The sequence below is a fragment of the Ornithodoros turicata genome, chromosome 1 (assembly GCF_037126465.1).
Source record: "Ornithodoros turicata isolate Travis chromosome 1, ASM3712646v1, whole genome shotgun sequence".
Taxonomy (NCBI): Eukaryota; Metazoa; Arthropoda; class Arachnida; order Ixodida; family Argasidae; genus Ornithodoros; species Ornithodoros turicata.
The window spans coordinates 224,823,528-224,841,002 of record NC_088201.1 but is presented as its reverse complement, the minus strand read 5'-3'; positions in this window follow the sequence as shown (position 1 = coordinate 224,841,002).

The following is a 17,475-nucleotide window of genomic DNA, read 5'->3' as shown; positions in this document are numbered from 1 at the left end:
CCCGAGGTCTATTCACAGCCACATAAATTCATGTTATTCCTCACGTCAATAATTATCCAGCCATCGTCAAAACGGGGAACACGCATATGCCAATGCGAAACAATAGGCCTTCGCGCCCGATGTAATACGATATCGCCAGTCGACCGTCCCAAAGCAAAAAAGAAACACTGCATCTCAGGAATGCATGTTGCCTTTACATCCAAGAACAGCGTGCAGCAATTATAACAAAGAATGAGATTCATTTCTTTGTACTTTTGTTTGCTTGCATATAAATATTTCACAAGAAATATTACAGAGTGTAAAAGGAGAACAGCATTCGCTACACCCTGTAGCTCTTATCATTTTTAAACAAACCAGTTTTCATAACCACACTACCATTCACTAAATAGGGGAGTCACTAATGACTCAAATAAGATAAAATATCATTCCATCATCATTGATTGCAAACTTCACGCAAGAATAAGCAACTGCTGCGCGTCGCATTTTTCTTATAAGAAACATCAAATCTCGCCGTGTTAAACACCAACACCAACGATTTTTTTGTATTTTGTATTTATTTTTGTTGTTTCCAGCAGCTCATTACTTTGTGCGAGTCATCAACAATTAAAAATTTCTGATCTGCTGCTGTTAAAGTGATAAAACAGTGTGCCCCCCACGTGAGCCGCATCCCGGCCCGTTCACGCAGTGAGGACACGCTTGACGCAATGACGCGCGCTCCCTTATCGTTTCCCCGTGCAGGCATTGCGTCAAGCGTGTCCTCACTGCGTGAACGGGCCGGGATGCGGCTCACGTGGGGGGCACACTGTTTTATCACTTTAACAGCAGCAGATCAGAAATTTTTAATTGTTGATGACTCGCACAAAGCAATGAGCTGCTGGAAACAACAAAAATAAATACAAAATACAAAAAAATCGTTGGTGTTGGTGTTTAACACGGCGAGATTTGATGTTTCTTGTAAGAAAAATGCGACGCGCAGCAGTTGCTTATTCTTGCGTGAAGTTTGCAATCAATGATGATGGAATGATATTTCATCTTATTTGAATCATTAGTGACTCCCCTATTTAGTGAATGGTAGTGTGGTTACGAAAACTGGTTTGTTTAAAAATAATAAGAGCTACAGGGTGTAGCGAATGCTGTTCTCCTTTTACACTCTGTAATATTTCTTGTGAAATATTTATATGCAAGCAAACAAAAGTACAAAGAAATGAATCTCATTCTTTGTTATAATTGCTGCACGCTGTTCTTGGATGTAAAGGCAACATGCATTCCTGAGATGCAGTGTTTCTTTTTTGCTTTGGGACGGTCGACTGGCGATATCGTATTACATCGGGCGCGAAGGCCTATTGTTTCGCATTGGCATATGCGTGTTCCCCGTTTTGACGATGGCTGGATAATTATTGACGTGAGGAATAATATGAATTTATGTGGCTGTGAATAGACCTCGGGTTTTTGCTCGTTGTGAGGCACTAAAAATGTGTGAGTGTGCGTGCGCGTTTGTGCAGCTGGGACCCCACTTGACAATTAAGTTCAATGTGTTTGACTTCAGTGATATTGTCAATATTGCCGTATATTATGCCGACTGTGATTTTTTTTTAAAAATAAGGTTTATCACATTTTCAATACAGTAGACCGCGCTGCACATGATATATGCTTTCTCCAAGCAGCGTGCTTTATATTCTTATCGAATCGCTCACGCCTGTATAACAAATTCAGAAAGCAGATGTGAATTTGTGTGTTCCTCAGGTTGTGTGTTTGCCACACAAGCTTAATTTTTGCGAATATTGTATTATTCTGTTTAATAATTTTCTGGTGGTAGAAAATGTGTTTTGTCATGCTTGACACTTTGCTATTCGAGCAGAAGTGCGTGTAATTTCTTATTTTTCACTGTCGCTCGTTGTGTCTGTGTTGTGTGTGTGTGTGTGTGTGCGTGCAACTGTGACCCCACTTAACCAGTAAGTACATTGTGTATGCCTTTTCGTGTGACTCGAGTGATAAATTTATGTGGTATTGCATGAAATGTTGGTTTAAAAATAAGGGTTGTTGCACTTGTATAGCAGTGGCTTCTTATTGCAATTTTCGCCCGTAAAAAAATAAAAAAAATCAGCGTATATCGTATTATGCTGCGAGAGTAGAAGTGATTTTCCCAATTCGATTTGTGTACCCTTGTCCTGTGCTTTCTTTACACAGGGACAACGCGACTGTGCATGTAGCATTATGCAATAATTATCTGATGGGAGAAATGGGTGCCTTCTTTTTTTTTGCAGTTATAGCTATTCAAGCAAAAGTATGTGTAATTTTTCATGGCTCTTTTTTTTCTTTCACTGCTAAAGCAGAAGAAAATCACTTGGTAAAGCTGAATAGTGTTCTATCACGGAAAGTGGGTTTGTTTGTTTGTTTGTTTGATTTTGTTGGGTGCTCGATGAAGTAAGCAGTACTTAATCTTGCAGTTATGGGTATTTGAGCAGAAATGTTGGTGTCTGAGCCAGGAGTAGAAATTCCAATAAAACACCTCTCCTTGTGCATTCCTGAGCTGCTGTGTGCGCGCGCGTGTGTGCTTTTTTCTTGGTTTGTGACGTCATCATGACATGTTGGGACTTGTTTAGCAGTGTTACGATTCTACCCGCTGCTAGTATCTTGTTGTTATCTTGTGCTAGCCGCGTAGCGATGTGTGGTGACTCTGCGATTATTCCTGAGGTCTTAAGCCTTTTCCCTTAAGTGAATTTGTGTACCCTTGTCCTGTGGTTTCTTTACGACGATGCGGCTGTACATGTAGCATTATGCAATAATTATCTGATAGGAGAAACGGGTGTTTTGTCAGTTGACGGTAGTTTATTAGCTTTAATTTTTGAAGTCATAGCTATTTTGCTATTCGAGCAGAAATGCTGGTATCTGAGGGTTTAACGCTGAGGGTAGAAATTCCTGTGTGAGATGAATCTGCATTTCACTGTAATTTGTTTCATTTAAGTAATATTATTGAAATTCCACAGCCAAAAAGGGGTGGTTGTGTGCATGCTCATGCAAGCGACTTGCATGTCGGAATGACATGTGATGAGAGCGCGAACTTTGCGCTCAGGTGCGGCAATGGTGTAGGCGGACGGAGCATTACGTGAAGCCAAGGGCAAGCTGCGACCTTGAACATGCAGAGCGAGTTATTTTTAGGATATGACGACTCCTCGCACCCGTGCATGTTGGGGCATGCAGCGAGGTCGCCGCTATATAAGTGGGGAGGATGTGTAAAGCGGCAGCAGTCTTCGCATCGCTTCGGGAGTGTGCGGAGCTCGCTTCAAAAGTAAGTATTTTTCATCCACGCTCTGTGGTGCACGTTTTCTTAGTGTTTCTTCTTTTTTTTCAGTGCCTAGATGCGTGTTCTGCTTTTTTGATCCTCATGATATCATGGGTGATGAGCCATTGGAAGAGAATTCACCATCTTCTCCTGACATTTCACCTGCCACATTGCATGCTCACGTCGAGCGATCACATCCCTATGTGGACATTTCCTTTCTGCCTTTCTTTCAAACTGATAGCGCATTTCGAGGTATCGTCAAAGCGTTTGTGCTATTGGGGGGGGGATATGTTTATTAAGAAAAAGAAAGGCATCTGTTCACGATCAGGGAGTAGAGGACTTGCGACAATATTTAATGAACCACCTCCACAATATATTTGCTATTTTGCGAGCACAAAGAATACCCTTTAGGTTTTGCATTTGTTCTGACGTTCTAATGATGAAAGAAAATCGAGGGGATGTAACCGCACACATAGCTCATTTTATGGCGCTTGCTCGCGAAGTCCACAGCGATGGAGCTATCGTAAATACTTTGATGGATGTGATTCAGGAGTCCACCGGGCGCATTGAAAATTACCAGCGCGAGGGTAGTGGGTTTGTATCCACTCACGTGCAAAAAGTTCAATTGTGTATTTCCGCTGTGAAAACTAAAAAGTTTGCATGCGAGGGGGTACTTCCCACAAATTTGGCTAAACGCAGGAACATGTTAACAAATATCCATTTACCAGCACTCAAGGAGGGTGAATGTTTTAAATACAATACACTCGCTCTTTTGCATCCACAGGAAAGGAATTCGTGGAAAAAATGTGAAAATTATGCAACAGAGTACTGGTGGCCTAGTCACTTCCCTGTATCCTTCTCTGATCTGGACGAGTTCGAAGAGAAAAATAGGATATCTGTGTACGTGTACGCGTACGTCGATCAGGGAGTGCACGTGTCACGACCCCCAAAACTGGAAAGCGAAAAGAAAATTCACTTATTGGAGGTTGACGAGCATTTTTTCGGAATTAAGTCCCTCGAGCGTTTGCTGACGAGAAAGAACACGCGTTTCGTATGCGAACATTGCACTCGCTCTTTTAATGAGGAAAAGAGCATGGCGAAACATCGACGCCTTTGCGCGGACGTGAACGAAATCCTATTAGAATTTTGTGAACCCAGAGAAAATTTTGTAGAATTTACTAAAATACAGTACATGCAGCAGTACAACTACGTCGTTGCGTTGGACACGGAGAGCGTACTCGCACCCAGTGGTGTTGGCATGCAACGTCACATTACCTCTAGCTTCTGTGCTGTGCTTGTGCGCACCCATGACTCAAAGGTGATGCGCATCAGGACGCACCATGGGGAAGATGCTGCGAGGCAGTGCGTGAGAGCATTGATGGAAATGCGGGATGAGATGATCGCCCTGAACGCTTGCCCCGCCGCAATGGTTCTGAATGATGAGCAATGTGCTGAGCACAGAGCTGCTACCCACTGTGCGTACTGTAAACAGGAGTTTACCGAAGATCTACCCCGTGTCCGGCATCACGACCATTCAAAGCATTGTAGTGCGGGCGAGACAAATTATATCGCGACATTGTGTAACCCCTGTAACGTTGCGTGCACGACGAGGGAAAAATTGCCGATCATGGTACACAATTTGTCCTACGATTTGGCCGGGCTGCTGCGGGAATTTCACATTCTTGGGTGGAAGCGACCTCCCTTCATTGTGGCCAGCTCCATGGAAAAAATTTGTTCGTTCGAAATTGGCACCTTCCTGTTTAGAGATACCATGCAATATCTAAATTCGTCGCTGGGGGAGCTCGTGGAAACCGTCAAATCCATGGGTGGTGCAGAGGCATTCCAATGTTTGAAGCAGGCATTTGGAAACGACTACGAAATTTTACTTCGTAAAGGTGTATTCCTGTACAGCCATGTCAGTTCTTTTGCAGTGTATCATGAATTGGCCTTGCCAGAAAAATCCTCCTTTCGAAACGATCTCACGGGGGAGGATATAAGTGAGGAGGACTACCAGTATGCGTTGCTCGTATTTGAACATTTTGGATGCTCAAATTTGAGAGATTATAATGCACTGTACTTGAAAACGGATGCCCTACTACATGCGGACGTGATGCAGCACTTCTGACGTCTGTGCTACAGCGCGCGTGGATTGGAATTGCTTCATTGTGTTTCTCTGGCATCCTATTCGTGGCAATGCGCTCTAAATTACACGCAGGCAAAATTGGAGTTAATCATCGATGAGGACATGTACAGAACCATCGAATCGGGCATTAGAGGCGGGCTCTGTCAGGCGAGCAGGCGTCATTTGCGGGCTAACAACCCTCTGTGTAGTGGCTATGATCCCGATAAAGAGGAGGTGTACATATCATACATAGATTGCAACAATCTTTACGGATTCAGTATGATAAAGCATCTCCCCGTTGGTGATTTCGAATGGGTCGAGGATTTTAGCTCCGTGGATTTTATGCGTCACCCCACTGATTCAGACATTGGCTACGTGTATGTATGTGACTTGGAGTATCCAAAATCTATCCACGCACTGACACGGTACTTTCCCCTGTCTCCTGAGAAGGCAGTTGTCCCAAAGGAATGGCTCTCGCCATTCCAGCAAGGGCTTCTCGAAGAATTAATGTATCAGCCAGCTAACAGCAAAAAGCTGTTGCTTACGTGCAAGGACAAAGTCGAGTACGTCGTTCATTACGCGCTGCTCGCACTCTATTGTAGATTAGGCATGAGGGTGACAAAAATTCACAGAATTCTAAAATTTCGCCAGGCGCCATTCCTGCGTCCCTACATCGAGGACAATGTTGCCAGACGTCTTGCCTCGGGCACGACATTCGAAAAAAACTTCTACAAACTCTCAAATAATGCAGTCTTTGGGAGAACACTTCTAAATAAATTTAACATGCGTGATATTCGAGTAGCCTTCGATGAGGAGACGGCGAGTCGCCTCGGGAGTCGGGCGGAATGCGTGAGGATGGAAATTTTGTCTCCGGATTGTGTCATGTACGAAATGCGCAAAAGAAAAGTGCGATGCGATTTCCCGCTCCAGATTGGGTTTACGATTTTGGAACTGAGTAAATTAACCATGTACTCATTCTACTATGAAACCTTGCTGAGTAAGCTCACTTGTCCGGTGATTACCTGTTACTTTGACACGGATTCTATGATCCTCGGCCTGTTCTGCAAAGACTACGAAGATCAGTTACGAGCGATAGCCGACGACCACTTAGATTTGTCTTCCTTCGATCGGGATCATCCACTGTACAGTGAAAAGAATCGTGGAAGGCTTGGGGCATTCAAAAGTGAAACTGGTAGTGTACCTATTGAGGAAGTAGTCTGTTTGAAAGCTAAAATGTACTCCATCAAATTAGCTGGAGGAAGGCAAATTGCAAGAGCTAAAGGGGTCAAAAAGAATATTGTACGCAAGCACCTCCTCCATGAGACGTACTGCAATACCTTGTTCAATCACATGAGTGTATCGAATGAACAAGTATCAATCGTTGGAAAGAAGCAGTGTATGTACACCATCAGAAATGTCAAAAGAAGTCTGATGGCATACGACGACAAGAGATACCTGTGCAATGACATCGACTCCTATCCTTATGGAAGCTATGAATATGGTAAGTTTAAGTGGGTGATATAACTAGTGAAGCTCATAATGTTCTTTTTTGCTTCAGAAGATGTGCAGGAAGAGAATTAATGCTTCTGTCACATGCTGTTCTTTCCTGCGGTTTGCCTCTGGGTCATGGACAGAGAGGGATGAGTGCCTGGGTGATCCATATAGTACCTACGTGAAGAACACTATGGATGTTAGCGGAGATATACAGCGTGCATGGATGTGTCCCCAGGGAGAACTACAATATCTCCGAGACTGCCATGATGTACTCAATAAACAACAACAACAACAAATAAGTTAATGACAATGAATGGGGAAATTCGCCACTTGAGGTGCGGCCCACTACCCCAAGGCACAATGGGGCAGGATGTGATGTGTCCTGATGATGACTCAATAAACATTGAAAACTATTTTCCATGTTTTTGTGTGCCAACCATTGCTGAGAGTCGACGCAGGCTAAAAGAGAATGCCGCCCAGGACCAATAAGCAATTTGGAAGGAATTGTGAGCTGGCCTAGAAATGAATGGGATTGACCCACGAGCGGTTGTCTATGTTGCAGCTGGAATTATGAAGCAATATACAGTTGAAAGCGTGTGACCGAGTAACTAGAGAGTGGAAATGACAAATGAGTCTATCGAGCATGTATGACAGGAAGCCAACAAGCCAATCACTAGGTTTTAGAAATGGATGGAAGTGACCACCCCCGGACCAATAGACAGGTGAGCGACTTGGAAGCCTATGAGCCGACTTAGAATTGAATAGAATAGATCATTTTGGTGTCTACGAGCGAGTGAGCAGATGTTGTGGCAATTAATGGTAGCCAATCACATAGAAATTTGATGGATGAAGGGGTGGAGCTGTGACCAACCAACCAGAGGACTTAGAAGTGGCTTGACCTGGATTAGAATTGGCTGGTGGATTAGAAATTCCTAGAAATGGATTAGAAAAAAGAGCGATTTGGAAGCCTATGAGCCAACTTAGAATTGAATAGAATAGATAATTTTGGTGTCTATGAGCGAGTGAACAAATGCGGCAATGAAGGGTAGCCAATCACATAGAAATTGAATGGATCACCATGAAGTGGTGGAGCCTGGATTAGACCTGGCTTCACCTGGATTAGAAATGGGTGGTGGATTAGAAATTCCTAGAACTGGATTAGAAAAAGGATGTCGTTGTGGGGCTCGAATCTATACTACTTACCTATATCTGTACCCGTACGAGTCCTGTAGCCGTGCTATACCTGTACACGTATCGTCAACACCAAGCCAATACAAGTGCTCAATATTTTGTGCTGCCTGGGTGGTTGAGCCTGCTGTATGGATATCAATTATTAATATTTACGTAATCCCTGTCTATAGTGCAAAAAAAGCCTTAAGCATCAGGAGACGCGGAAGGCACACACATACACAAATGTGTTTGCCTACGTGTCCATAAGCTCAGGTTTTTCTTGCTATGAATCTATGAACACTATGAGTCGTCAGCGGCTACCCGCTATGCTGCCAGTTATGTCATCCTTCTCCGTGCTTTCTTTTCAGACGTGCAAGTTTATACAGGGTAATGCCAAAGAGGAATACGATCAAGTCAGTCGTACTCCGTATGCATACAAAAACAAAGAGTGGGTTTCTTTCGACAACAAAGAGAGCGTTAGAGAAAAGGTAAGTTCAGCTTGCTTAATTGCGAACATGGTTTAAAATCAACGCATGAGAGGTATCTTCACCATATATGTATATACTTTTAGTGCACTGTGATTTCTATGCTGTTCGTGAATGGAAAAGCGACACCGAGAATGTGACGCAACTTTGAAACAGCACTGAAATATCGAAGGGCTCTTGGTACGCGCCATGAGAAACAACAATGCCTGATCGAAAAATCCGACAAGTCTCTATCAGAAATTCTAACGGTAAATTTGAATATTTTGATGGAACATGAAAACAGCTTGTCGGACCATTAACAGGTCCTAGTGATTGAAGAAGGACAGTTAGACTGTTAGAGTTCCGACAAATGCTGTCTCATAGCCCGTAGGGTTTGCCGAATGGCCCCACAGAAAGTCATGATAGTACCACATGGCCCCTGGCGGCCCAATGAAGGATGTCCAACATACCAGCAGGTCAGCGTAGTGGCTCCACAGGAGAACCCTATGATCCGTCAACGAGACCTTGCGGTCAAACAGGTGACGCCAAATAGTTGATCAGGAGCCCCTATTGAGACATCACAGATATATGGCATAGCGTAGAAAGCTAAAACACGCCAGGCAAGACCCCGAACAGGACAGAACTGCGAAAGGCAAGATAGAAACTGCGCCCTGTCCTGTTTTAGTGTTGATATTTAGTGTTTCCTTGTATCAGAAGTTGTATCTGTGTAAGAAATTAGCAACGCTATGACCGACGTTCTTACAGTATTCAATATGGCAGCCCGCATTGGCCTGAGAGGCAGTTAGGCCTCCGACCGTCAAGCCACTAATGTTTTTAGCAGTGAGACTCACTGCGATTGGGATTATTCTAATATCGCTTCAGGATTCAAACTAACAGGCAAAAAATGGGAGAAGTCTAGCACTCGCAAGTGAATAAAATAAGTATTTAAAGAGATCGAAACATTTATTTTACTGAAGAACAAGCTCATTCTGTTCCTCCATCCGAAAGCTTGTTCTTCAGTAAAATAAATGTTTCAATCTCTTTAAATACTTATTTTCTTCAGGATTCAGTTAAATATGGTTCATGGTATGTGTCCCCCATAAAACTTCCCTAAAACTGATCAGCGCTCAGAGAATCACGCTGCGAATGGCCCCATTTAGCATCGCGCGACGCTCGCAGCCTATAAAACGCCGCGTTCCATGCGCCAGTACCATAGGCATTCACGACACCACTGGAGCTTCACAGGTGCACGTCCCTTTCCGAATAATCGCCGGATGTCGCGTGGCGGCATTTTGAATAATGTTCCCAGTCCTGACGGTATTATCTATGGAATGGGGTGTTGCGAGAGAGAAGAAACGCGCGAATGCACTGCGAAATCTCGATTCCTCATGGACCTACAGAATGTCTCAACTGAAAGCAGTAACAAACACATATATTGTGTTAGTCTTGAGTTAATACCCCAAACCATCCCTCACTTCGGTGTTGCTCAGTAAGTAAAAGAACTAAATTTAGACACCTCACCCCTTCTATTTCACCGCGGCAGCAAACAGTACTCTCGGATTCGCCAAATCACGGATGGCTAGCTATAAGTATCCACTTCCACTTTGATGTCAATACATCCAAGGAAATGGACAATACCATCCAGAGTGAGCTTTTGTGCTTTCAGTTCTAGAGAGCTTTTTTTTTTACTTTCTTTGTTTACTTCTTGAAACGCTGCGCGCATTGTATATTTGGAAGCAAAAACGAGAGAACGAAATGAAGACAGAAAGAAACGAAAAAAAGACAGAAAGAAACGCATGTTCGTTTTTTACTATTTGTTACCTTTATGGAGCCCCCATTAAGCTTTTAGACCCTTAGGTATTAATGGTCCCATCAAACCGCTGAACCGTTAGTCCTATTGGAGATATCCGATATTACGATTGGTCTATTGGCCTAATGGTTCCACTAGGACTGCCTGTGACGGATTTTTCGATCGGGTGGCTGTTGCACGAAAGCAACGATCGTAACTCACAGCGCGTGGGCAAGGACTTCACTCTGACGCTGGGCTTCAGGAACCCCCCCCCCCCAACTCCTTCAAACGGTCTGTCAGATAATGAGCGAGATTGACACCACAGGGACAAGGACACAACGGGAGGGCCGGTTGAATGGCTCTCTTAACTCACACAGTTCCGGACAAGGCTAATTTTTCGGCGCGTTGTTCTCCGCAATGCGCGGTGATGAGACAACATTCATCGTAAGTTGCATGATCGCTTCTGATAATCAGCTTGGTTAATCAAGAACGGTTTCCAACTCCGTATCAATTTAGTGCTGTTTTCGGGGGTGGCAAGATCTTTGACCTTCGTCGTGGTTCCTGTTGAATAAACTTTGCTTTCACTTCTGGTAATAACTCGTACCGACCTTCCCAGTATTAGGTCGTTTTCAACAGCTCCTTAAATCACTTCTTGAACTTGACAGACGCTATGCACTACTTGTTCATCTAAGTAATATTTCTAGTAGGTACTTTCGCGTCATAAAAATACCAGTCATCACCACCATGATCAGTAACATAATTTTAGATTAGATATGCCAGCGCAGATCAATGCCAAAAATTGGACACGCTTCTAAATAAATAAAGAATGCAGACAAGAATCATTAGGCCCTTTGGAACGAAAAAATCTTTTGCGAACGAACTATCATTTTTATATACACCGATCATTTTTTCAACATAGCAGTCGTCCATATATAACGAAACGTGACGCAAGAATAAAATAATAAAATGTAGAGTACAATTTAAAAAGCGAGGTTAAAGAGGCGTATCAGTATTTTTCTCAAATATTCATCCATAGTCGTAGTAGTTTGGACACCTTCGCGCCATTGGTACGGCCATCCGGGCCTGACTCGGGCGCCGAAGGTATAGCTACTCAAGAATAGGACGTCTCTCCGTTGATAGGAATCATACACGAACACGGTGGATCCACGTTAAACAGTTGCCCCACGTGATAAAGTCATTTGCCGTAAAGACCACTGCGGCGGTATCTTCCCTGAAAGGAGAGTGCAAGACATTACAACAAATCACGTTTTGCTTGGCATGAAACATTGCTCCATGACATTTAAAATTATGAAATACGCGCCTGAGGCGTGTACAGCATACTTTCGGAATTCACAGGACATGCCTAGCAGTTGACGTCACATTTCAGGATGGTCGAACACCCATCTAGCGAAACATGCCGGTCAAATCATAAGGATCACGTATAAGAACTAAAGAGGACAATCGCCCTACGGCCTCACAGTGGTTTCCGGCTCCCACATTTGGAGTTCCCTACCGTGCACTCACGCACCGCCTATCTGCCCTGGGGCACAGAGACCTCTCTTTGGCTACCCTACTGGACCTTGTAGGGCAGAAGCAATGGGCTGTTACCAGAGAGCTATTACGCTTCCTGGGTGACTCTGCGCTCCTAGACTGCCTCTGAGCGATCGTGCACGCATGACCCCCCGCACCATTGTCTTCTGCACTGCCAGCACCACATTCCCCAACGTCAAGCCCTCCATCGCCGTCTAATACAGCTGGGCTGCAACACATTGTTCATGGCCACCCTCCTCGGTCCCTTCCCTCGGCCTACTCAGTGGGCCATCACCACAGCCCTGCTCCGCTTCTTAAAAGACTCTGTCCTTGCGTCTGCCCTCTGACTGGACATTCTTTCTGGACTCTTTCGTGCCTGTACTGCACTGCACCGTGTGCCTGTTTTTCTTTCATTTTTTTCCTTTCTTTTATTTATTTTGTTTATTCTCAGTTCCTTTCTTCTTCTTTGTATTTGTTTTTTTAGCTCCTTTCTTTTTCATTCTTTTGTTTATTTTTCAGTTTTTCGGGATAGCAAGCTGGCAATAGCCTGCCTGACATCTCCGTTCTTTTCTTTCACTCTATTAAACATATCATCTCCCCCCCCCCCCCTGCTGCCCATGTGCCGCTTGCGTCTTTTTTCCTTTTCTGTTTCTGTTTTTTTATACAAGGAATAGCAAGTCGGCTTCTGCCTGGCTGACCTTTACTTTTTGGCAGCTTTTTTTTTCGTAATAAACTTACACCCCCCCCCCCTATCGTGCTGCGTATTCCTCCTGATTTCTAGATTAATGTGTGCCAGGATAAGAGACCCGTATCCAAATATACTTTACAGGGTTTCTTGTAGTGCGCTGCCGGGAGCATTAAGCAAAATTTCATACAATGTCAAATAACATTTCATCGCCCTTTTAAAATCAAGAGTATGCCGCCTTTTTCGGCACGCTTCCAAAGGAAAGTACTCCATGGTAGGATGAGGAAATGAGCCCTACAACAATCAAATAGGAAATATGCAGTGTGTGTCAAGAAACTCGTGACCTCTGTAAACTCTCACGTCTCGGCGATAATATGCTCCATCAGGAATGGGGAGATAACCCGCATAAATCTACGGCTGTCTGATGGCGACCGCTGAACTCTATCCAAGCTCTTCATCTCACTTTTGCTGCCAAGTGATCTCAGCTTGCAGCATACATTATTTCGTGAGCAATCGCAAGGAAACACCCGGTTGACATGAAAGAACTGATGTTCTGAGGCTGAAACAACATATCAGGGACAAATACATACAAAGCCTCAAATTGCCTAAGAAATTAACGATGAAAGATGAAAGTCACCTGAAAAGGTTAGCCAGCTGTAGGACTCGAACCCACGTCTTCTTCTGGATTACCGGTTCTGGGCTCTACCACTTGAGCTAAGCTAACACGCCTCCTCAGCGACTTCCAGGGTGCGTAATCTGAAGGGACAAACCAACCACTCTCACTGACTCATCCTCCATTCACTCTTACATTTTTGCTCACTCATACAAGGCTTTTTGCTCACTCAAGGGATAAATACATATATGTATTTGTCCCTTCTATGTTGTTCCAGCCTCAGAACATCAGTTCTTTCATGTTCAGCAGTTGCCGCCTGCGTCGATCCCGTCGTATGAATGTGTATATGAGTGAGCAAAAATGTAAGAATGAAAGGAGGATGAGTGAGAGAGAGTGGCTGGTTTGCCCCTTTAGATGACGCACCCTGGAAGTCGCTGAGAAGGCGTGTGAGCTTAGCTCAAGTGGTAGAGCACTGGACCGATAATCCAGAAGATGTGGGTTCGACTCGTACAGCTGGCTCAAAATTTTCAGTGGCATACATCTTTCATCCACTTGAGTCTGAGAAGCGGCGACGGGGGTGACGAGACAGGGGGAAGCATGGTGCTATCAAACGACATATTTAAATCAACTTGTTTATTCATCTGCTCGTCAGACTTGTGCCCGTTGCTGAAAAAATAAAAGAAAACAAAAATGATTATCGTTACCGTTACTCTTCTGGCAAAATGAACTCATTGCCGCTACAAATTACTCGTCTCAAAGTGTAACTGAATAACGAGTATAAAAGTAGCGCGTTACTCGGGCCGTTACTTTAAATTTATGCAAAAATTTGCACCTCTGCGTGCTTCGAAGAAAAGAGCCCCAAGTGATTGTAACAGGTAACGCCAAATACTCGCGAAAGAGAAGCAATAACATTTTGCATGTCTGAACGAATGTTCTACATAACATTGTTTACACACTAACACAGTTACTGCTCCAATTTTTTGTCTTTCATTTTGCCGTACCTAAGTTAAATGCGGCGAGGCTGAAGGTCCATTCATTTGACAAGGAGGCGTCGCTAGGACACGATATATATATACCGCCTCAGGGTACTGCGACGCAACACCATTCTCAATGACTTCGACCACAAGGCATGGTGAAGCGGAAGAAGTCATTCGTATCTATCTTCTTTTGATAATTCGTTAGTCGCTTGCAAACTCCATGTCCCTTCCTCCGTGATATGACAAAGTCGCACGTAAGCAGGATGATCAAAACTAAGAGAGACCAGCCTAACTATAAGAAGCTGACCATATTTATTTATTTGTTTAGGATACTGTTGACCCGCCGATGGGGTCGTAACAGGAGTCAGCTGGCATATAACAAACACTCCAACTTTTGTACAAAAGCGGGAACATCTCTTGCACTAACAACACTCTCCATTCGTGAATTGTTTGTGAACAAAATGAATTATTAAACACACCTGTACGGGCATATCATTCCTGTAAATGTAGGTAATGTTTGTGTCTTGAACCCATAGTGTCTTTGACTAAGCAAGCGACAGGGCGCAAGCTGCTGAGTGGTTGAAAAATGATTTTAAGCCGTAATGTGTTGAATTTTAATTCTACAGGAATAAGTCTTGCTCGGCGGCACAGCCCAGTAGCAGATGTGCTTGTGCAAAAATCCCTATAAATGAATCGAGCCCCTCTTCTTTGTACACTTTCTAATTTCTTTTTGTGTCTGACAAGATATGGGCCCCAAACAGTACAAGCATATAGCAATATTGGTCGGACAAATGATTTGTTCGCTCTCAGTCTTACTTCAGGCGTTGATTGCCTGTTTGTAAAGCTTGTAAAGCTGTTTGTAAAGCCTGTAAAGCTTGTTTCAGCTCGTTGATATGACTGTTCCGAATTAGCGAAACGAAGTAACAGGGACCACGACTGCTCGCCTTCTTGCCCAACGAAAAACAACAAGTGATTTTATTTCCGTGATCACGCGCCCTACTCAGTTCCTCCTCCTCCTTTCGCAACATCCTCCCGCGCCGCCGATGGCTCTATATCAGCTTCCAGGCGATGCAGTAACTGGACCGGGCGCCGAATTTGCGATCCGTTCGCCAGTGTCAGCTCGCAGGCACGTACCACTCCGTCGCGACCCAATATCAGCCGATGGACACGCCCGAGCTTCCAGACCATTCGTGGCGCTCCTGTGTCGTGTATAACGACAACGTCTCCAATCTTGAGCTTTGTGTCTGGTTCCCGCTTGCCAAGGTGAGCGGACCGGAGCTGTAGGAGGTACTCCTTACGCCACCTTGACCAGAACTGCATGCGTATCTGTTCTTGAGTCCTGAAATACCGGCGCAGTTCCGCAGCGTTCTGCGGCGTGGTAGCTGCGGTGTAGCTTGGAAGTGCTGTTGATCTTTTCCCAACGAGAAAGTGCGACGGCGTGAGAGTGTCCAGGTCGTATACGTCCGAAGAAATGTACGTGAATGGTCGGCAATTTATGATACTTTCTATGTCACACAGCGCAGTAACCAGACCTTCGAAGTCCAGTCGACGTCTTCCTAGGCACCGCTTAAGAGCTTCTTTGACACAGCGTATTATCCGCTCCCACCACCAGGGTGCCCTTTCGACGATGAACTTCCAACGAATTCGATGATTGGCGGCGAAGTTCTGCACACCAGGTGACGAGAGGACTGCGAGAAGACGGGATAGCTGGTGGAAGGTCCTAGCGTTGTCGGACATGATGACAGAGGGTAGACCACGTCGTGCGATGAATCTGCGGAATGCTGTTAAAAACCGCTCGGTGGACATCTGATGTACAAGTTCAAGGTGAACGGCGCGTGTGGCACCACATGTGAAGACAACAATGTAGGCCTTTTGTTCGCGAAGTGCGGCATGCGAGACGTAGAGAGGCCCGGCGAAATCAATTCCCACAACATCAAACGGATGAGTCGGCGTGATTCTTTCTCTAGGCAGCGGGGCCACTGGTGCGGTTTCGGGTGACAGCCGTCTGTACTTGCATGGAAGACAAGCGTGCAGCGAACTGTTTGACGACCCTTGAGGATCCAGTACCTTTGACGCAATTCGCTGAGGGTGTCTTGAACTCCCGCATGATGCAAACGTTCGTGCGTGTCCAGGATTATCAGAGCACTGAATCGGTGCTTCGACGGGAGGAGAATCGGGTGACGAATATCGATGGAGTCGTCCATTTGCTGGAGCCGACCTCCTACGCGAAGCACGGCAGTCTCATCGAGGAAAGGCTGCAAGGTTAGTAGGGTAGAGGTGCGCGATACTGGCGCGGATCTTTGAAGTGCTGCCACCTCCTCAGGAAACGCTTGTGATTGCGTGTTGCGTGCCCAGACGAGTTCGGCTGACGTCAATTCATCTGCAGAAAGTGGACCTGTCGTCCTTGACTGCGGGTAGCGCAGATTGTGGATGTACCTGAGCCTGGGAGGTCCAATCTTGTCGCGACTGCCACACAGAAAACTTCTTCCGTCGGAAAGACCTCTACATCAACCATGGGAGCAGCCGCTGAGTCCAACTCTTGCGATAGCCACCGCGGACCTGACCACCACAGCTGGCTGTTGAGCAGAGCCTTCGCGGATACGCCTCTGGTTAGCAGATCCGCGGGATTGTGTTTGCCTTCGCAATGGAACCATTGTTGCGGGTTTGTCAGCCGTCGTATCTCGGTTGTGCGGGCTGCGACAAACGGTGGCCGCTTGTCAGTCTCATTCTTGACCCAGTGCAAAGCTACTGTAGAGTCCGTCCAGAAGGTGGCCTGGCGTGCTGTGATGGGCAGGGAACTGATGATGCGACAGAAAATGCGCGCAGCGAGTAGGCACCCGAGAAGCTGTAGTCGCGGTAATGTTAGAGGCTTCAGTGGAGCAACGCGACCCTTGGCGATGAGCAAGGAAACCTTGATGCGGCCGTCGCTTGTTCGACTGCGAACGTACACTACGACACCGTACGCCCGTGGGCTTCCGTCTGCAAATACTTGAAGATCGAGCAAGCTGTGCTGGGATCCGAGTACCCATCTTGACTGCCGTACCTCCGAGAGAGTTGCCAGATCGTTCACCCATGCGTGCCATGCGTCCAGCAGTGGTGGCTCTAGAGGGGAGTCCCAAGGCCATTTTTCCTTCCATAAAGTCTGGAACAGTAGGCGCGCTGTAATGGCGAATGGAAAGAGGAAACCCCAATGATCATACAGTCGAGAAAAAACCTGCAGTACCCCCCGTTTCGTGGAAGGGGCGTCTTTAGCGAAGTCCAGGACGGACCGCGCGGGGACCCAGATCTCGTCAAATTGTCTGTCCCACGGCACACCGAGTACACGAAGAACAGAGCCCAGTTCAGAGA